Source organism: Mesoplodon mirus (genome assembly GCF_964341445.2).
Source record: "Mesoplodon mirus genome assembly, chromosome: 3".
NCBI classification, from domain to species: Eukaryota; Metazoa; Chordata; class Mammalia; order Artiodactyla; family Ziphiidae; genus Mesoplodon; species Mesoplodon mirus.
In genome coordinates, this window is record NC_138978.1 from 96,117,805 (window position 1) to 96,140,616 (window position 22,812).

The following is a 22,812-nucleotide window of genomic DNA, read 5'->3' on the forward strand; positions in this document are numbered from 1 at the left end:
GGAGTGTAGAAGTATGTGAAGCAGCAAGTATAAGTACCCTTTCCTGCTTATCTGTAATCTCACTGCTTAGAGAGAATCAATCCTGTCTCTTTTCAAATCACACCTGTGCATACATATTTTTGACCCAAATGAGATCATATATATATGTATATATATGACATATATTCACCACTACCGTATCATACAGAATAGTTCACTGATCTAAAAATCTTTTGTGCTCTGCCTGTTCATCCCGTTACCCCCAACCCCTGACAACCACTGATCTTTTCACTGTCTCTGTGGTTTTACTTTTTCCAGAATATCATACTATTGAAATAATATAGTCTGTAGCCCTTACAGATCGGCTTCTTTCACTTGGTGTTGTACATTTAAGTTTCCTCCATGTCTTTTCATGGTTTAATAGCTCATTTCCTTTTATCGCTGAATAGTATTCAGTTGTCTGATGTACAGCAGTTTATTTATCCATTCACCTGAAGGACATCTTGGTTATTTCCAAGTTTTAACAATTATGGTTAAAGCTGCCATAAACATCTGTGTACAGGTTTTTGTGTGGACATAAGTTTTCAACTCCTTTGGGTAAATACCAAGGAGTTCAATTGCTGGATCATATGGTAAGAAATGATTTAGTTTTGTGAGAAACTGCCAAACTATCTTCCAAAGTGGCCATTCCATCTTGCATTTCCACCAGCAATAAATGAGAGTTCTTGGCATTCTGTATCCTTGCCAGCATTGGTGGTGTTGGTGTTTTGGATTTTGGCTATTCTAATACATGCATAGTGGGCTGTTAGAATGTTGATTGCAAGGTTTATTATTTAATTTGGGGTTAGCTCTCCATTACTTAAATTTTCTTGTGTGTCTTTTAATGGAGATTTATAATTTTTTCATGTAAATCCTGCATACTTTTGTGAAACTTTTTTCTATTTTTTATATATGTATGCTATTATCAATAACACAATTTCATTTACATTTTCTAAATTATTTTGGAATAATTTGTGTCTGACAGTTATTGATTTTTATATATTTATTTTCTTCTGACTGCCTTACTGAACTCCAATTGCAGACGACATGATATAATCATAAGAATAATTTAATCTCTTCCTATGGAAATTCATATTTCTTATCTATGTGCCTTCTTGAGAACTCCATCTACACACTCTTTCTTCATGCATCTGGCATGAATTCAGCTCCCTCCATTTTAGCTGCAATCCTCAAATCTGTGTCTGCATTCCATGTTTCTCTCCAGAACTTGAGACTCATTTATTTATTCATTCAACAAACTTTTATTGAATAATTATTGTGAACTAGACCCTGTTCCAGATATATCTCTGGGATAGTAAAACAACTAATTCCTAAGAAGGAAAGTTCTACTTAGAATAGCACTGCTGTTTTGTTATTATAATGCTTAAGTTTTGAAAGATAATGGATTTTATTACAAAGAACTTACAGTTTCCCAAATAGTTTATATTTGTAAAATTATGCCCAAACCTCATTTAACCAGCATCCTAAAATGTGTTTTGATGCCCTCACTGCTCATTTGATCCTGGAAATCCCTTTTTACATGTTTCAATTTCAAATTTTTAGTAAAGAACTCTAAAATGTAACGCTGTTCTATCAAAAGGATGTATGATGTTAACTGTCATGAAGGTTTAATTCAGTGATCACAAATAAATGTGATAAGTCATTTTCTCACATGATTAACCATGCAGATTTTAAGTTGAAGATTAAATTCTATCATCTTTTATATTTTTCAACTGGCTTGCTTTGATGGTTCATCTATAGTAAGATGATTAGCTCAACTTCATAACTCTATGAGCATTATTATAGAAATAGCATTGCTAGTAGGAAAAAAAAAACCCAAGAATTTAGGAAGTGAGAGTTCATCTAAGAAGGTTCAGATAATAGAAAGACTAGTTGTTTATAAGCTACTTTGTTTATTCTGTAAGGAGAGAAAGAAGACCAAGGCTTAGGTTCCAGATCTACAAGGAATATGATTTGGGGGAAGTTATAGCTCTTTTCTTCAGCTCTAAGATGAGAGAAAGTGTACTTGTTCCTCTACTTCAGAGGAATGTTAGGAAGATAAAATAATATATGAAAACCTTATAATCTCCTTGTTATTGCAGAATGTTAGGAAAGGTCACCTAGTACAACCTACTTTTCAGTACATGGGATCCCATATGCAGTGCTTCTAACAGGGAGATAGATATCTAGTCTCTGCTGTGTATTACCAAAATCAAAGTTATAAAGAAAGTAAGAAGGGTAATTATTAATATATGGCACTTTAACATATACTTTAATGATAAAAACTAAAATGGAGGGAATCATCTTGACTATCAGTTATTTCTTTATAACGAGATACTTTAAGGGCACATGAAATTTCCTAATGTCGGATCCTCTGGAGACAAAGCCAAGTGACATGGAAGATATAAATAACATAATATATTTAAACTGAGTCCTAGTTACTGCACACTTAGAAGGATTTCTTTGCCAAATAAAGAACTCAATGTTTTTGATATTTAAAATAACTCTGTTACTTTAGCAAATGTAAAATTTTCTATTCCAATGCAACTCAGCAGAGATAAAAAGTAAAAGGATTCTAGGGACTTCCCTGGTGGTGCAGTGGTTAAGAATCCACCTGCCAAGGCAGGTGACACGGGTTCGAGTCCTGGTCCAGGAAGATCCCACATGCCGCGGAGCAACTAAGCCCGTGCGCCACAACTTCTGAGCCTGTGCTCTAGAGCCCACGAGCTACAACTACTGAGTCCGCATGCTACAACTACTGAAGCCCACGCGCCTAGAGCCCGTGCTCTGCAACAAGAGAAGCCACAGCAATGAGAAGCCCGTGCACCGCAACGAAGAGTAGCCCCTGATCGCCTCAACTTGAGAGAAAACTCCACACGCAGCAACAAAGACCCAACGCCACCAAAAAATAAATTAATTAATTAAAAAAAAGTAAAAGGATTCTAAAAGCAAAATATTTGCTGTCAGTGGAAGTAAAGTACATCAGGGTTTTGCTTTATATTCCCAAAGTGAAAAAAAACAAAACAAAAAACCAAACACACCAAACATTCAAAGTACTATCATGTAGAGAAAATGCTTAAAGTGCAAAAAGCATTAATAATGGCGAGGCTAACCTGTTACATATTGACTCTGTCTGTCAGAGCATGGAACATGTGCTATTTCCATCATGGAAACTACTTAATAAAAAATGGGAGGCATGAGATGCACAGAAGAAAAACTTTGTTTTTCTGGTTTCGGCATCACTATCATCCTTCCTAGAATTAAATAAATAAATAAAATACACAACCTCTTGGACTTAAATGAGTTTTTCATGGTTTTTCTCCTACAACTGAATAAACAAAGAAAGGGCTGCATTCCAACTAGGTTGTATCTTTAAAAACATTTACTTTGGGGCTTCCCTGGTGGCGCAGTTGTTGAGAGCCTGCCTGCCGATGCAGGGGACACGGGGTTCGAGGCCTGGTCTGGGAAGATCCCGCATGCCGCGGAGTGGCTAGGCCTGTGAGCCACAATTCCTGAGCCTGCGCGTCTGGAGCCTGTGCTCCGCAACAGGAGAGGACGCGATAGTGAGAGGCCCGTGCACCGCGATGAAGAGTGGCCCCCACTTGCCGCAGCTAGAAAGCCCTTGCACAGAAACGAAGACCCAACACAGCCATAAATAAAAATAAAATAAAATAAATAAATTTTTTTAAAAAGGAGGACAAACCACTCAAAAGTCATAAGGAGAGTGTGTTTCCTTTAAAAAAAAAACATTTATTTTGTATTCCTTAAAATGCTTTTGTGCAGGGAAGACACCTAATTTAATACACTTGTTTCTATCTCTTGGCTCACATGAAGTACCTCCCCTAGTATTTTCTTTCCTCACTAAAAGTTATCAAATACCATCAGTTATTAGCAAATAGAGCCTAAAATATTGTTTTTTCTTAAAATTATGCACATTTTCTTTATAGCATTTACTAAAAACTATTCTGTGTTCTTAGGAAAAAAGCAATGAATCTTTATCATTTCTTAAAAAGCTTTCAGAGAAATAAACTCCTGGAAGTTTCTTAACTGCCTTTTTCTTTTCAAATGAAATACATCCTGTCTGAAGCAGAAATACTAACCAACTAAAAGCAAGAGCTTCAGGTTGACTGAATTTAAAACTATTTTACATTTAAAAAAAAAACGGTAGTTCTGAACATAACAGACAACAGGCTTCAGTATAATAGAAAAACCCCTTTAAGGTGCTGTGGTAAGCCACAATAGCTTTTAAAATACCTGTTAAACAGAAAGTTGTGGCTCAGGCTAGTGGTCAGTGTGTGAGAAATTAGAAATGCTTAGAGTTTCAAATAATCAAATCATAGAATTGGCGAGAACCGGTATTTCTACATGGCAGCTCAATTTGTAGAATTTCACAGTTGTATGGTGAAAGAAATATACTTTAATAGTCACTTTAAAGAAATTGTGGATCTATATACTTTGGAGTAGGTAACTTAAATTGCATAAGGTTTAGTCCCCTTGGTGCTAGTTCCCTGAAAATGAGACAATGCAGGGACCATCATTATCGAGGAGGCCCAGAGCTGTTTCCCTCCCTGCAGGATGGAGCAGCTGCTGTTCCCTCACTTCCTTCCAGGCCTCAAGTTGTCACTGACTTGTTAGGGTAGAACTTCTTCCATCAGTGGAAGAAGTAGCAGCAATAGCAGAACTGTGTTTTATTTTTGGTATTAACTTATTTATCAACCAACCAGTGACAAATAAGTATTTTTATGATTACCACCACAGAGAAAAATAGAGCAATGGCAACCACAGCTTAAGAAAAGCTCTGTTGGGCTTCCCTGGTGGCACAGTGGTTGAGAGTCTGCCTGCCGATGCAGGGGACACAGGTTCGAGCCCTGGTCTGGGAAGATCCCACATGCCGCGGAGCAGCTGGGCCCGTGAGCCACAATTACTGAGCCTGTGCATTTGGAGCCTGTGCTCCGCAACAAGAGAGGCCACGACAGTGAGAGGCCCACGCACTGCGATGAAGAGTGGCCCCCGCTTGCCACAACTAGAGAAAGCCCTCGCACAGAAACGAAGACCCAACACAGCCAAATATAAATAAATAAATAAATAAATAAATAAATAAATAAAAAGAAAAGCTCTGTAGAAGAAAACAGGACAGAGTAGAGTGGTGCCACCATTGTTGTCCCCACCAGAAACCTGGGCAACAGTCATGCTTAGTTCCTTCCTCTCCTGACTCCTCACATCCAGATGGTCACCAGTTCGCAAATTATTCCTAGTCAGTATTTCCCGAATGTATCCACTTTTTTCTTTCCCTGCTTCCCTGGTATTAATTAGGTCACCATTATAACTCACCTGGCATTTTGTAACAGCTGCCTTCCTGGCTGGCACCCCTTTTGCCTCCTCCAGTCCATTCTCCATGTGACAACTAAAATGATCTTTCTAATAATCTTTCACTAATTTCCCATTGGTATCAGGATGAAGTCTGGACTTCCTCATGTGGCCAAAAGGCCCTTCCTGATCTGAACCTTTCCCCCCAAATACTTCTGCAGCTTCACCTCTTTATGAATTCTGAAATTTCAATTCTCTGAACAAGTGATGTTCTTACCTCTGGATCTTTGCACATTCCCTGCATGATCTGACTCCTGCTTGTCTCCCTAGGGTCATCTCATACCCCTGTCCCATCACTCCACATTGGTCTTGAAGGCACCAAACCTGTTCTAACTCACAGCTGTTTGTGTTTTCTCTGGCTTGAATACTCCTCCCCAGCTATCAGGTATATCTGTATGACTTCAACCTGTTACACTCAATAGCTGTATGGAAAAAAGAAAAATGAGAGAGAGTACATACATACTTTAAGCAAATCTTGAAACACAGATTCAAAAGTTTGAAATTCTAAGAAACCACAGTGGAAAACTAATATATAGAGCACTAAAAAGGAATCAATAGAGTAACTTTTCTTGAACAGCATTCGAACAGCTGAGAGGCTGAGACAGAATCTAGACAGGTTCTTCAGGTAGTGCTAGTGGTTGTGAAAAATTTCCAAGTGACGAATTGCTTATACTGCACTATAAGATAACTCATGGTCCCTGAACTGTGGATGTTTCTAGACCAGTGAGGGAAGCAGAGGTGTGCACAACCAGCTGGGAGGTCTGTTCAGTAGCAGCCACTGATTATTGAGCTTCTATCCTGTGTCATGTTCCCCTGCATTATCTCCAGACCTGTATTTCTAACCACATATTGTAAATCACTAGTTGGATGCCCAATAGGAACCTCAGAAAAACTCTAGCTATCTAGAACAGAATTTGTCATCTTTCCCACAAAATCTGCTGCTTTTCCAATGTTCTATCTCCCAGTTAAGGGCAACACCATACACTCAGATACCCAAGTGAGAGATCCAGATGTTCCTTTATACCTTACACTGTTACCATACACATGCAGCCTGTCACCCTCTCCTGTCAATATTACTTTCTTAATTTCTTATTAATGCTGAAATCTGTTTAATTCTCTTTCTCCTCACTGCCTCTACTTCAATGAAAGTTACACTTGTTTCTGAATAATAACAGGTCCCTAACTGATTTCGCCCCCTCCTCATTCATTCTCCATATTGCAGCCAGAGGGATATTCTTCTGTTTAAGACCCTATAATGATTCTTCAGAGCACTCAGGATAAAGCACGTGATGAATATTTGTTGAATGAATTATCTTCTCTAATCTTCAGAATAACATTAGGCGGGACATTATTTTTCAGTTAAGTACACTAAGGATAGAGGGATTATTTTTATTTTTCAGTTAAGTACACTAAGGCTAAAGGGGGGAGCTCACCCCCTAGTCAAATGGCTATAGGTTTGTCTGGCTCCTGAGGCTGTACCGTTTCTAGGTCACACTACCTATGCTTTCTTTTTATGTAGACAGTGAAGACTGCTGGTTACATAGTGTAATTCTGACAGTCATACACAAGTAAACAGTCTCTGGTTCCCATGACATTGTAGTAATTACTTTACAGGTTATCTTGTACTGCAGTAGAAGTACGATTAACCAGAACTTCAATTAAGTAGATTTTATTTTAAGAGCATCAGAGGAAAGACATTGTAAACTTTTAGGCAAAATTGCCATATTGCCAAAAACAAGCTAATTGATAGGATTTTTTAAGAGCACATTCCACGGTATAACTTGGAATCTTTACATATTGAACCCTGTTATCTAAACTTCTTCTATAGCCTGTAGAAAGACCATCAAATAAAGCTTTTACCCAGAACAGTACCCGGCACATAGTTGATGTTCAATAAATATTTGTCAAATGAATGAATTAATAAAGGAAAAAGGTAAAACCCTCAGCATTCTACGATCCTGAGTCATTTACTTGTGGTTGTCATATTCGTCCTACTAAGGGAAGATAGTAAACTCGTATTTTTCAGCCAAGTTTTCCACTACAGAGATCAAAACAAAAAGTTTTCTTTTTTCTCATTAAACTAGAAAACTCATTCAATCGGAACACTTTATTTCCCAAATATACTGGTAAAAACCACGTGTGATTCAAGTTTTTAAACTTTCTACCAACGCTTAATATATATATTTCTATTTATATTTTTTTCAACTACGAATTCAGCTATATTGAGAAAGAAGATTGACATAATTAGTTGAAATGAAAGTTTGGGATTTATTTGCAGATTTAAAATATCAGAGTTATCCCAATCTACATTAATATTTCAGATTCCCTTTTGGTCATCTTTTCCCTAATTCCCTCCACACTTTTACACTGTTGAGTTACCTAACGCGTGATAATTTTAACCAAAGTTTACTTAAGGTTATAGTTGTCATATCAAAACAAAAGTAAAATATCCTGATTTTCTGGGTGAAATATATAATAGATAATTCTTGATTATTCAGGAAAAAGATATCACTCAATTTGCTCATACGACAATTCTAGGTCATTTTTTTAATAATGAAAAATTACACTTATAATATTGTCTTCAATATTTTAACACATAAAGGTCTAATATGAAGAATTTTAATAGGTACAACTTAAAGAAATTAAATCTTATCTCTAAAAAAAAAAATCAGATTTTTTTTGTATTACTGGTTGTGATGTCTGATCTGATTTCAGGTCAAGCTGTAAATAGGCCAGAAAATTAGGGGGAAGCTGAGCTTGAGTTCCCATTGTAGTGAAATTATGATTTGGTTATGACACATTGGCAGTTTGTAGCATTACTTGTTATATACTCCCTGTTTATGAACGTATATCTAATATGTCACTGCTTCTGAGAGAATCTGTGTGGGAAATTTATTGTATCACCAATACCAAGTTTTTGATGGAAATTAATCCCATTCTGAGGCCTGGTGAAATTATTTTAGGACGGAGTTTGGATACTTTAATAAAAAGCATAATATTGGCAAATTTGGAAAATCTAGGGGTGGAGGTGATGATTAGATCAATATTAGATTTTTTTTTTTTAAAGGCTGTAGAGTTTTCAGACCCTTTTTGACAGGACACATATTTCTGTGGACTATGATTACATCTGTTCTGGATCTTGGCCTTGGCTGGGGAAGCACAATGTCATACTTTGTTCTGTTTGGAGGACCCCTCTCTTCTCTGATTCTTGAATCACAGGCAGATCAACCACAATTAGCCTGGTGTAGAAGCACATCTTCACAGCAGCTTTCTTTTTTTTTTTTTGCTTCTCTGTGTGTGGTGGCACTCTGTGTGGCACTCTGTGTGGAAGAATCCATCTAGGGCTGCTTTCCTCTCTGGGTCTCTGAGGGTCAGGCTTCCTTCCTGCAGTCAAGTGGGGGTGGGAATCTCTCTGAAACCACTCTATTTTCCTGCCTTTTTTTTTTCACTCCTAGTGAGATATGCAGTAGATCAAACTCATTTTCTTAGGTGACATGTTCTATGTCTGACTTCAGTGTGTTTTTTTGTAGTCTTCAAGTGAATTGTGCACAAAACTCCCAGCAGCTGCCTGTAGCAGATAACAGCAAAGGGCAGGGTAATAGAATGGTGTGGTCAGTCCTTCCCTTCCTAAGCTGCAGTCTTCTCCTTTGAGGTACCCCTGAGTTCTTAACTGCCAGAGTTCAAGGAAATCTGACCATATTTTGATTTCAGTAGAAAAACAAATTTGGTTTGAAATTCAAAGTACCCATGTAATCATGTATAGAAAAAAAAATCTCTAAACTTCTGTTCTAGAAAGTAAAGCAGTAAAGAGGTAGGAAATCCCCGAAACAGTTTTAGTTAGAAAAAAAAAAATCACACCTATGCTACCTCCATGGTGAGAAGTAAAAATCATAATGCAGGAGAAGAACTTGGTGAACATACTTTAATTAGATTATTAATGTTCACCGTATCAAGTACAAGAGCATTAGACATAACCTGCTTGACTTATAGTCACTACTGAGCACTTAAATGTCTTTCATATACCATGCTGCTGCTCCTCAGGTGGCTTAGTGGTAACTGTGGATCATGAACCCCACCCTTTTAGATCAGATAAGGCTAAAATGTGATGATGAAGGGAGGGAAAAAACCCTTATATTTATAAGCCAGTGCTTATAAAGATATATAAGACATCAAACATCTAAAATGAAAATCTGTTTATCAGAGTCTTTAATAAGTTTGCAACAATATTTAAGCAATACTATTGCTTATCAAGTTGCCTTTCATGGGGCTAAAATCTTCTGAAGCATTTAAGTTAATAGAAGACTTAATTGATTTTTCGCATGCTTACATTTTTTTTTTTTTTTTGCGTTACACGGGCCTCTCACTGTTGTGGCCTCTCCCGTTGCAGAGCACAGGCTCCGGACACGCAGGCTCAGCAGCCATGGCTCACGGGCCCAGCCGCTCCGCGGCATGTGGGACCTTCCCAGACTGGGGCACGAACCCGTGTCCCCTGCATCGGCAGGTGGACTCTCAACCACTGCGCCACCAGGGAAGCCCTCATGCTTACATTTGAGTTTTTAAGATGACATGAGCTTCAGGTAAATTATTTTGTCAGTCATTCTGCACACACCAACAAGACTTTACTTCTATCGTTAAGTTCCTGCTGTAAGGAAAGTCTGAAGCTATCACTGGCAGCAGGTCTTTTGGTTCTACCTTTAAAAGTCTCTAGAGTCAGACATAGAGAATGGACTGGAGGACACGGGGAGGGGGAAGGGTAAGCTGGGACTTATATATACACTACCAAATGTGAAACAGATAGTTGTGGGAAGCAGCCGCATAGCACAGGGAGATCAGCTCATGCTTTGTGACCACCTAGAGGGGTGGGATAAGGAGGGAGGGAGGGAGATGAAAGAGGGAAGAGATATGGGGATATATGTATATGTATAGCTGATTCACTTTGTTATAAAGCAGAAACTAACACACCGTTGTAAAGCAATTATACTCCAATAAATATGTTAAAAAAATGATACAACAGGATTATTATATTTAAAAAATGTAAAATAAAATAAAATAAAAGCTGCCTTGGGGGTCATGTGAACTCAAAATAAAGCTCAACTTATAAACGAGCCCCATATGATCTGTATATTTTCATCTGATTGCTGGTATGCAGTTTACATATATTAAAATGTTTGTATCTTAAAAAAAAAAGTCTCTAGGTTATACCCTCTTTTCCGTCCTCAGCAATGCCATATGACAAGCCTTTATAGCCGTTTCCTTATACTCATCTAGGAAAACTTCTAAATGATCTGATTGCCTCCTGTCTGCTCTCTACACTCCTGCTAGAGTTATCTTTTTAAATGCAGCACTGATAATTTCACTTTTCTGCTTAGAAACATTCAATGGTTCATAGATCCCCAGTGGTTTAGTGGTGTGACCAGATATTGATAACAACAACCCTTGGGGTATCTGGGTGGGAGGAAGTAGCCAGAACCCCAGTTCATTGCCTTCACCTCAAGCAGCTTCTTCTGGTGACTCCAGTGTACTCTTCAAATATTACCATTTTTTATTTGAGCCTCTACTTAAAAGGTTTGGAAGCACTGCTTTAAAGCAAGTGTTCTGACTCTGGACACATGAGAACATGGACCCAGGTTTACTAGATCTCTTACTTTTTCAAGAGCAGCTGGAAACCCAGATTTCTATGGGAACTTTTTGGTATTGCAGCAAGAAGGATCATCGTTCATGCCCAGTGTGGTATGCCTGTGTAGGATAAAACAGACTCTCATGTAGTTAAGTCAGATATTAGCAAAGGGTGAAAAACATAGGCTAATTTTCTCTCTCTCTGATTTTCAGTGTTAGTTGAGTGTCAAGATTTCTGGCAACTGCAGAGGTTCCTGTACAGGAGTTATCATGATAGAAACTAGCTAGGTTCTTTTGATTCTTGGCCATTTTTCTCTTCAGCCTATCATAATTAACACCATTGACAGAATAAGAAGATTCAGGAAACCAGAGCCTGGAGGAATTAGTAGTCTGGGACAAATAATTTGGATCATGTTGACTGCAGAAAAACTGGGTGTAAATAAGGAGATCACTGGAGTGGTTCCTTTAGTCTTTTACTAATGGCTTATGAGAAGGAAGACTTGGAAAAATATGGGTTCAGGAAATATTTGCTGAATACATTAATGAATGAATGAGCAAATTCATATATCTATGAAAAATTTTAGAAGAAGCTTCAGTGTCTTTTCAATGCATATTTTCTTTAATTTGGTATCATGAAGATGTTCAATAAATGTATTGTGACTAGAGGTTTTATTTCAAATTTACTTCAGAGAAATTTTTTATACATCACTTTGTATCAACTGAAGTTAAAAGTGAACTATTCATAATTTTTGTGCTTCAAAGGACACTATCAAGAGATTGAAAAGGTAGGGACTCCCTTGCAGTCCAGTGGTTAAGACTCCCCGCTTCCACTGCAGGGGTCACGGGTTCCATTCCGCATGCCACCCAGTGTGGTCACAAACAAATAACATAAAAATAAAAAAATAAAGAGAGAGAGAGAGAGATTGAAAAGGTAACCCACAGAATGAGTGAAAGTATTTGCAAATCATATATCTGATAAGGGATTAATATCTAGAATACATAAAGGACTCCTACAACTCCTACAACCACCAACAAAAAAACCAAACAAGCTGATTTTAAAATGGGCAAAGGACTTGAATAAGTTCCCCAAAGATAATGTATAAATGGCCAATAAGCACATGAAAAGATGCTCAGCATCACTAATCATTAGTGAAACAAATTAAAATCATAAGATACCACTTCACACCCATTAGGATGATTATTATTAAAATAAACAAATAGAAAAGAACGGGTGTTGGCAAAGATGTAATGAAATTGAAACCCTGTGCATTGCTGATGGGACTATAATGTTGTACAACTGCTATAGAGAAGAGTATGGTAGTTCCTCAAAAAATTAAGCATAGAATTATCATGGTGCAGTAATTCTAATTATAGAGATATATCCAAAAGAATTGACAGCGAGGATTAGAACAAATATTTGTACACTCAGTTCTTAGCAGCATTGTTCACAATAGACTGTATATATATATATATATATATATATATATATATATATATATATATATATATATATATATGTGTGTGTGAATATTTCTTCAGCCTTAAAAGGGAAAGAAATTCTGATACGTGCTACAATATGGGTGAACCTTGAAGACATTATGTTAAGTGAAATAAGCCAGACACAAAAGGACAAGTATTGTATAATTCTAATTATCTGAGGAATTTAGAAAAATCCAATTCATAGAGATCGAAAGTAGATTGAAGGTTACCAGGTATTAGGGAAGTGGAGAGTAGGAAGTTATGTTTAATGGGTATAGAGTTTCAATTTGGGGTGTTGAAAAAGTTCTGGAGATGGACAGTGGTGATGGTTACACAATTAATGTGAGTGTACTTACTACCACTGAACTGTACATCTTAAAATGGTTAAAATGGTAAATTTTATGTTATGTATATTTTACCACAATTTTTTAAAAAGCAAATTATTCATAATTGTGATCTTTATTTCTGGTCTACATAGGGATTTTGGTCAGGCTCCTTTGTGTCTTTACCGTAATTCCTCCTAAATCAAGCGTTCTACTCTCAATGTATTTGTACACACATAAGAATGTGTGTGTGTGTGTGTGACAGAGAAGGTGTTAACAATAAATAGCTTAAAATTGAAATGGGTAGGGCAAGTTAATATTGATATTCATCTCTGCAATCTAAAAACTTGTCTTTAGAGAGTCTTGTTGCTCCAAGGATGCTTAATTATAGCGCTAGATGTTTTATTTTTATTTATATATGTATTTTTAAATGATACTGAGCATTTTTACTATGTTTATTGGCCAGTTGCATTTGTTCTTTTTTAAATTTTTGTTTTTATTGAGCTATACTTGACATATAACATTATATTCGTTTCAGGTGTACAGTATGATGAAATATATTTAATGCATATATTGTGCATATCATGCATATATTGTGAAGTGACCACCACAATAAGTCTAGTTAACATCCATCACCATACATAGTTACAATATTTTAAATCTTGTGATGAGGACTTTTATGATCTACTCTCTTAGCAACTTTCAAATATGCAATACAGTATTATTAACTATAGTCCCCATGCTGCACATTACATCCCCATGACTTATTTATTACATAACTGGAAATTTGTACCTTTGACCCCCTTCATGTATTTTGCCCACCGTTGCCCACTGTCTGTGGCAACCACCAATCATCTGTTCTCTGAATCTATGAGCTTGGGTTTTTTTGTTTGTTTGTTTGTTTTGGTTATTTAGATTCTACATATAAGTGATAAAACACGGAATTTCTCTTTGATGACTTATTTGACTTAGCATAATACCCTCAAGGCCCATTTATATTGTCACAAATGGCAAGATTTCCTTCCTATTATGGCTGAATTATATTCCATTGTGTATGTGTATATATGTATATATATATTATATATATATATATATATATATATATATATATATAATATATTTATATACTTTATCCCACATTTTCTTTATCCACTTATCCATTGATGGAAACTTAGATTATCATATCTTGTCTATTATAAATAATGTTGCAGTGAACATGGGGGTGCATGTCTTTTTGAGTTAGTATTTTCATTTTCTTTGTTTTCTTCAGATAAATAACCAAAAGTGGAATTACTGGACCTTACGGTAGTTATGTTTTAAATTTTTTGAGGAACCTTTGAAACTTTTTCCAAAGTGGCTGCACCAGTTTACATTCCTACCAACAGTGCACAAGTGTTTCTTTTTCTCCACATTCTCTCCAACACTTCTTACTTCTTATCTTTTTGATAATAGCCATTCTAACAAATGTGAGGTGATATCTCATTGTGGTTTTGATTTGCCATTACCCTGCTGATTACTGATATTGAGCATTTTTTCATGTATCTGTTGACCATCTGTATGTCTTCTTTGGAACAATGTCTATTCAGATCCTCTGTCCATTTTTTAAAATCGAGTTGTTTCTTTGCTATTGAGTTGTATGAGTTCTTTATATATTTTAGATATTAATTCATCAGAAATATGATTTGCAAATATTTTCTCCCATTCAGTAGATTGCCTTTTCATTTTGTTGATAGCTTTTTGCTGTGCAGAAGCTTTTTAGTTTGATATAGTCCCACTTATTTATTTTAGCTTTTGTTACCTTGCTTTTGGAATCAGGTTCAAAAAAATCATCACCAAGGTTGATGTCAAGGATCTTACTGCCTATGTTTTTAAATATTGGTGTCATGTGGCAATTCCCATGGCAAAGACATTGTCTATCAGGATTTGTTCCTCAGAGAAAAAATAATGCTTCTCACTTTCAGAAGAATATGAGAAAAAAAAGCATGATGTCCACCTCTCTTTTCCAATCATATTGCCATCACTCCACTTAAGTCCCATATAAACTCACACCAAAATATTGTTAGTTTCCTTTTTATACTTTTAACTCATCTCATTCAGTGTGTACTGTACTATTCTACCATATTGATTTTCTAAAATAACACCTTTTCTTAGTAGGTGACTTTACTTCCTATTTCACAAAGATTATTTCAAGCATGAATGCTCTTAAGTTCCTGCCCTTCCCCCCACTTCTACAAACACAGCTGCAAATGCTGTAACCTTGCCTCTTTTCTCTGTTCTAAAAGGAGAGGTTACCAGCCCTGATCCTAATCCAGCCGCTTGTGCTCTGGATCTCATTCTCTCCCACCTCCTCTGGGACCTGGATCCATCAGCTGCCTCTTTTCTGTCCCGTGTCTTTAACCTCTTCCTTTCCTTTAGCTCCTTACCTTTAGCCTATAAACAGGCTCAGCTCTATCTCAGCATAAAAAAACAAAGTGCATTTCTCAAGCTGCCAAGCTGAATTTCTCCTTCTCCTCACTCCTGAGCTTCTTGAAAACCTGTGCTCTATTCGCTTTGTCCACTTCTTTCCCCCACCTGTCTCTATGAAACTGCTCTATGAATGTTACCTGTGGTTGTTTAGGTACTAAATCCAGTAGGCAGTTTTCATTATTTATTTACCCTATCTGTCTTCAGCTTTGACAGTTTAGGCCAAAATCTTTCTTTACCTGGTTTCAGTGGAATCATTCTTGTAACTCTAAAATCATTCCTTCTTACTCTTCCTCTGTCTGCCCTCAGCTACTGGTGTGTCCCACTGATCTGTCCTTTGTGGTCCCTTCTCAGCCTACACGTTGATGAAGTCTGCAGGCTGATGGCATCACCGTAAGCTGAAAACTCCAAAATTCTCCCTTTTCCTCAGCTTTTTCCTGTTTGCTAGACTCAGTTGTATACTGAACATGTCCACTTGGATGTGCAGCATATTTTATTATAATTCCCTGTTTTCCATATCTTGGTAAATAGTACTATTGTCTATCAATTGTCCATGTCAGAAACGTGGAAAAGATTCTTTTCTTGCCTTTCTATATACCTAATCCAATTAGGCACGAAGTCCTGTGTATTTTACTAAAGTATGTCTATAAGCCTAGTTCTCTTATTCATCTATCCTGCCTGGTTCTTTAGCTGTTTAACTAATGGTTCTTTAGCTACTCACTCACTCAAGTAAGATGGCATCATATTAACAGTCCTATAACATAATCCTTTGTGTTATAAAACTGTTGTAGTGAGTTCCAACTCTTTCGTAAAAACATCTAGAAATTTAGGCCAAAACTTTATTTTATGAAAAATTAAAATATAACAATATGATACCACCTCACACAATAACACTTGTTATTTTCTGGGTTTTTGATAATAGCCATCTATTATCAAAAAAACAGAAAAAAATAAGTGTTGGCAAAGATGAAGAGAAACTGGAACTCCTTGTGCAGTATTGGTGGACACATAAAATGGTACAACTGCTGTGGAAAACTTTACAGCAGTTCCTCAAAAAATTAAACATAGAATTACCATATGACCCAGCAATTCCATTTCTAATTATATATACAAAAGAATTGAAAGCAGGGACTAGAACAAATATTTGTACATCCATATTCATAGCAGTATTATTCACAGTAGCCAAAAAGTGGAAACAACCTAAATGTCCATTGACAGGTGAATGGATACACTCTCAATGGAATATTACTCAGATTTAAAAGTGAATGAAATTCTGACACATGGTATGACATGCATAAACTTTGAAGGCATTATGATAAGTGAAATAAGCCAGACACAAAAGGATAAATTGTATGATTCCACTTGTGTGAGGTATCTGGAGTAGTCCAATTCAGAGAGACAGAAAATAGAATGGTGGCTGTCAGGGGCTGGGAAGACGGATAGTACGGAAGTTGCTATTTAATGGGTATTGATTTTCAATTTCAGATAATGAAAAAGTTCTGAAGATGTATAATGGTGATGGTTGCATAATAATATGAATGTACTTAATGCCACTGAACTATACATTTAAAAACAGTTAAAATGGTTAAATTTTGTTGTACATATTTTACTGCTGTTATATTCAACTCAGCCTGCTATAACAAAAATACCATAGAATGGTTGGCTTAAACAATAAATATTTATTTCTCACAGTTCTGGAAGCTAGGATATCCAGGATTAAGGTGCCAGCAGCTTCGGTGAAGTCCTACTTTCTGGCTAGTAGACATTGCCTTCTTGCTGTATGGTCACATGGCTGAAAGATCATCTCTCTCTCTTCTTATAAAAGACACTAATCCCATTCATGAGGACTCCAGCCTCATGACCTAATTATCTCCCCGAAGCCCCACCTCTAAATACTATCACAGTGGGAATTTAGGTTTCAACATATGAATTTGGGGGGACACAAACATTCAGTCCATGGCAACCATTTAAAATTAGAATATATTTATCAGAATTTTTTAAATTTTCGTTCTTGATATGTCTTTCTTTAGAGTTCTAGGAGTATATACTTTGTTCTGAATGATAGAAGGGGTATGAACTAAGTGAAGCAAGTGATTTCTTGCAGAAGGGTACGAGGCAGTGGTTCTGAGAGACAATCAGAGATGTCAAAAGTCACTTTGAAATTCCTGGGTGAAAAGAAATAGAAAATGTCTACAGACCTGAGGGTGATCCTTCTGTAGGCTCTGTCCCTCCAGTGACTGCAAAGATGGCTTCCTCCCTCCCCTATCCCTCCAGAGTGTGTGTTTCACAGCTTGAACAGGACCTGTCCTACTTCTGTTAAAGCAAACAGTGCCCTCCAAAACAAAATAGAACTACACTTAGCAAAAAAAAAAAAAGTTTAAAAATACTTGCATTTTTGCAGTAATGATGAAGCAATCTGAAAGCTGAATAAAAGAGAAAGGCAACTGAACTCCCAAAGCCTTTGGGAGCTCTAAAAGGAAAATATGCGTATCATTGTTAAGTGCCAAAGTAAATACAGCATGCAAACCCCAAACTACTTATTTGTGTGGTTTCCATAGTGTCAACATATATGCAAAGTTGGTCTGGCTGCACTGAGAGCCATTAAAGGTCATGGAAGTAAAAACAAAAGTCAGACTGTGTGAAACTTCCGCAAGCAAATTCCAGGTTTCCTCCACATTTTCTCAGCTCTAGAGAAGTGAGCGAGAGGTGGCAGTAATGTTCTTTTTCTCTCTCTCTCTCTCTCCCTCTCTCCTCCAGTCCCACCACCCCCCAGCCTCCCCCCCACCCCCGCCCCATGAATTACAGCATTATTTTCTTTTGAGGTCCAGGAACTGAAATTCAAATTTACAGTGAAAGGTACCAAGGAAAGAGATGACCTGTTCCTTTGAATATACATTTATTTTCATGTTTGATTACACCATAGTTAAAATGAGTAATGTTTTCTTTAAAAACGACAGGTTTTGGGGGGGAAAATAGGCACTTTCTTCAAAATTGCCTCCTACTTGTCAAATCAAAATAACTTCAGGTAAGTGAATAACACAGGAATACCTGCTGTAGCAACACAGCATCAAGATGACAGGGATAGCACATCAGACAGTTTTCCCTGGTTGTGCTACAGTTTTTGAGCACAGATGGGGAGGCTCCTGAAATGTTAGGCGGATGTGGGTGACAAATTATATCAGTTATAAAAGTAGCTACTCTCAGTGGGATGGCTTTGCCTTGGTATTTCAGAAGTTTAATAGCAGCTGTGCACTGGGATAGTTTTTGGTTTTGTTTGTTTTGAGCTTTTCTGAGTAGAAAGGAATGGAAATGAAGCAGTGAATTAATTCTCCAAGCATTTATTGAATGATTACTATATGCCAGGCACTCCGCTGGGTACAGGTGCAAATTGTTTGAAACTCACATCTGTTGAGTAACTTCCCTAAGGACTCACTGCTAATAAATAACAGAACACGTCTTTGTAATTCTAAAGTCCAAGCTTTTAACCCCTATTCTATGTTACTTCTCAATTACTTTTGTTAAAAGGGCAAGGTTCTGCACTGTATGTCCCTATATTTTCTTACTCCTTCACACCTGATTCTCAGCCCCTGTGCCCTACAACATTTCCCATCTCATGTGGACCAAAACAGCCAACAGGTCTTATCAGCTGACCCCAAATTCCATGTACGTGCTACTGCTGCTATGGTGACTACCACTGATACAGTTAATAGTACTGCTTCTATTACAAAACTACCAACAATAACAATGATAATTGGTAATATTCATTGAAAACGTACTATATGACTGGAACTCTGCTAAGAGCTTTGTCAACCTTCTTTCATTTAATACTTTCAATGGTGGGTGAATGTATATGCTCTGGAACAGACTCCTCTGGTTAGATCCTAGTCCCCTATTCACTAGCTGTGTGACCATGGGCAAATTATTTAACTTTCCTGACTCTTGATTTCCTTATCTGTAAAACAGAAATAATAAAAGTATCTATCTAGGAGAGTTGTTGGGAAAATTAAGTAATATAATTTAGAGAAGTAGCTAATGTACTTAATAAATATTGACTACAAATCATTATTATTAATACAAGTACTACTAATAATTTCAAAAAATTCCTGCCATGTTCATACAGCCCAGATATGAGGTCCTTTTGCCTTGGTTTCCCATATTTTTATTCCAGTTCTCTGCCTGGAACTGAAACCTATTTTGAACCCCAATCCAGTTGGCTGGATCTCTGGCACCTTGTTCTCTATTCCTGGATTTTGTCATCAGCCTCTGGCTGGGATGCTACATATCATTCACTTCCAATGGAGCCACTTGATTTTTAATGTCCCCATTGCTACCATATCCCAGGCAAATTAGACCCGCCTTAGCTTTGTCTCTGACCAAGCTCCAGTTCAACGTGCTCCTTTGTAAACTCCAGTTTGAACTGCTGACTAGTTTGCCTGTTTTGCTCAATCCTGCTTCTTGCCCTTCCCTGCAAGCTGTCTTTGAAATCGTAGTACACCTTAAGGTCAAACTCACCCAAGACACAGCATGTAGTATTATAGTTATAAAGCACACAAAGATGAAAATACATAGTCCTGCGCTAAATGAACTTATAACCTTTATAAAATAGAAAAAAAGAAACAAAAACACAAGACATAGGTTATATACCCCCTTGGATTCCACTAACCTTTCCTGCCCTGCATTCTAGGCCATCAGATATTTCTCGAAAACTACGGTGTACCTACTCTATGCCTCACATGGTTCTGCTGTCTGGAGCTAACTTATTGCATAACTAAGAATACTGACCCTCCACTTTGGTTATCACCTTGCAGCCAGGTAACCAGCCACATGCCCAGGGTCTCTGGCTGCTTCTGCCATTTATGGGCTCAGATGATACACCTCACCACAGGACATGGGATTTGGCTTCCTGCTCAGTCAGACATTATATCCAAAAGTACAGGAGAATGAACTCCTAGTGAGGTCAGCCTGAACTAATGGAAACCAAGAGTACAGAGGGAGCCAGACAGATAGATTCTCTCTCCTCTCTTCCTCCCATTCATCCTCAGGCACAGTTTCCCAGGGTTGCTGAGCAGATGAAACATGAAAGTGATTGCCTTAGTCTCTCCATGGCTTATTATGAAGCAGAGGCCAGCATGGTAACTTTGTGTTACTTCTCATCCTTCCTACCCTCGCCTTCCCTTTCCCTCACCCTACTGCCCTGGGATTGTGCCTCCTTTATAAGGCTTAAAAACTTAATTCATGCCTCAGGTTCTGCTTTTTAGTGATGGATGAACTCCAGAGCTTCAAAATTTGAGACCCTTGGCCAAAGAATAAAAGGAGAAACGTGGGCTTCCCTGGTGGTGCAGTGGTTGAGAGTCCGCTTGCCGATGCAAGGGACACGGGTTCGTGCCCCAGTCCGGGAGGATCCCACATGCCTCCGAGCGGCTGGGCCCGTGAGCCAAGGCCACTGAGCCTGTGCGTCCGGAGCCTGTGCTCCGCAACGGGAGAGGCCACAACAGTGAGAGGCCGGCGTACCACACAAAAAAAAAAAAAAAAAGGAGAAACGTTAGGCTTAAAAGAAGAGAAGACATGGAATAAGCGGAGATTCTTATGTATCCTGGTAGTCTTTCTGATCATTTTTCTCTACACAAACCTCTCTCACCACAATGTCCCCTCCCCTAATCACACAGCACCCTAATATAACTAAATTGTTTTGCCTTCAGGATTTAGCACTTAATCCAGCATTTCCCTTCTACTAAGTCTGTTTCGCCTAAAAGAAAAAAACATCACTTTAAACTGTTGATAAATCATTTCATTCCACAGTTAGAGATAAAGAGCTTAAAAATACAAAAATCTGAATCAGTTTTAGCTATAAAATAGGATATCACACTCTTTCCTGTTTTGATGGATGAGGAGAGTTAGAGGGCAAAAAGGCAGTGTGGGCCCCTGGAAGGGGACAGAGCAGCCTAGAGGCAGGAAAGATGACCTTATCCAATTACACAATTTATTCACAGTTCTGCACTGTTCATCTTCATCTGATAACAAGCCAAGAAAAGCTGGGCATAGCAATCCTGTGGGATCACACACAGACAAATTATAATGGAAGTTATGATCAGATAATAAGCTTAAGCAGAGATCTAATCCATGATGGAATATTTATAAAAAATGGAAAGAATTCCATATGGAATGTCAACTGTATTAAACAAGGCAATTATAATCTGATACTGGATATTATGGAACTGAATGAATATTATAGTTCAGATTTTGTTGCAGCAAATGTTATTTCAAGAAAATTCTTTATAGAAGAAAATCTAAACTTACTCTTGGAATCATAGTCCATTTAGTTAAAATCATATTTGTTACACTTTATCAGACAAACATGGATAGTGAGAGAGCTGTTATTTGAACTCAGATTCCGCACTTCTAACTATTAAGCTGAACTATACCCAGCACCTTCTGTTAAGAATCACTGCACTAAAATTATCTCTTTTGCTAAAAAATAAATACTATCACATCTCTACCTTTCAAAACTTTCAGTTTAAAATTTTAGCATAGCATTCAAAGCTCTTTATAATCCACTTCTAACCTCAATATTGGCCCTAACTATTTCATTCTAGTATCCTATCACATTTGCTTCCATTCAACAAACATTCATTGAGTGTCGGTTTTGAGCTAGCCCCTTATTAGGTAAAAAGAATATAAAGACCCTGCAGAATAACAGGGAATAAAGAAATAATTATAATAAATGGGGAGGGAATTAATTTATAGAAACTTGATGTATCAGGCACTATTCTACTCACATTTTATTTACCCTTTGCCTAGCACGTGGCGTAGATAGCCCTCTCCTTGTTTGACAGATGTAGCAACTGAAGTCCAGAATGTTTAAATATTTAAACCAAGATTCTACAGCTGGGATGGCAGTAGTATAACTGAGATTCAGAATCAGGACTGTCTGCCTCCAACACTCAAGGTTTTTCAACTATACCAGTGGTTTTCAAAACTTTTCTTTCCTGTCAAGTAACTTATTATTGAAATGAAAATAAGCCAAATAGATCAAAGTTGACATGATAATAAACCAAATAGATAAAAAAAGAACTGCTCTGATGAATCAGAGTGTGAAGCCTAGAGCCCTTGCCTTCCTAAATCCCTGGGTCTCTGTGAAGGGGCAGCACAGAACTCAATTTGAAAACCAGTAAACTTCACAATGCTACTTATCTTTGGTTTGATCTTTAAACGGTGTTGGAAGTGCAACAGTATAGGGTGGATTTCACTAGTACCTGCTAAAGACTGCTTCAAGCTGTAATAAACATCATTATGTAGTTCATGAACAATATCTATTCCATTATCTTATATACAAACACGTGGAGGAAAAACTATTACAAATGTCATGGTTAACAGCTTGGGCTCTGCTACTTACCTACCTTATGATCCAGAGCAAGATTCTTGACTATTCTATGCTTCAATTTCCTTAGCTGATCATGTAAAGTTGTGGGCAGGGTTAAGTATATTAATGCACATAAAGTACATTGCCTGGCATATATAAAGAGTTCAGTAAGTGTTAACTATGATT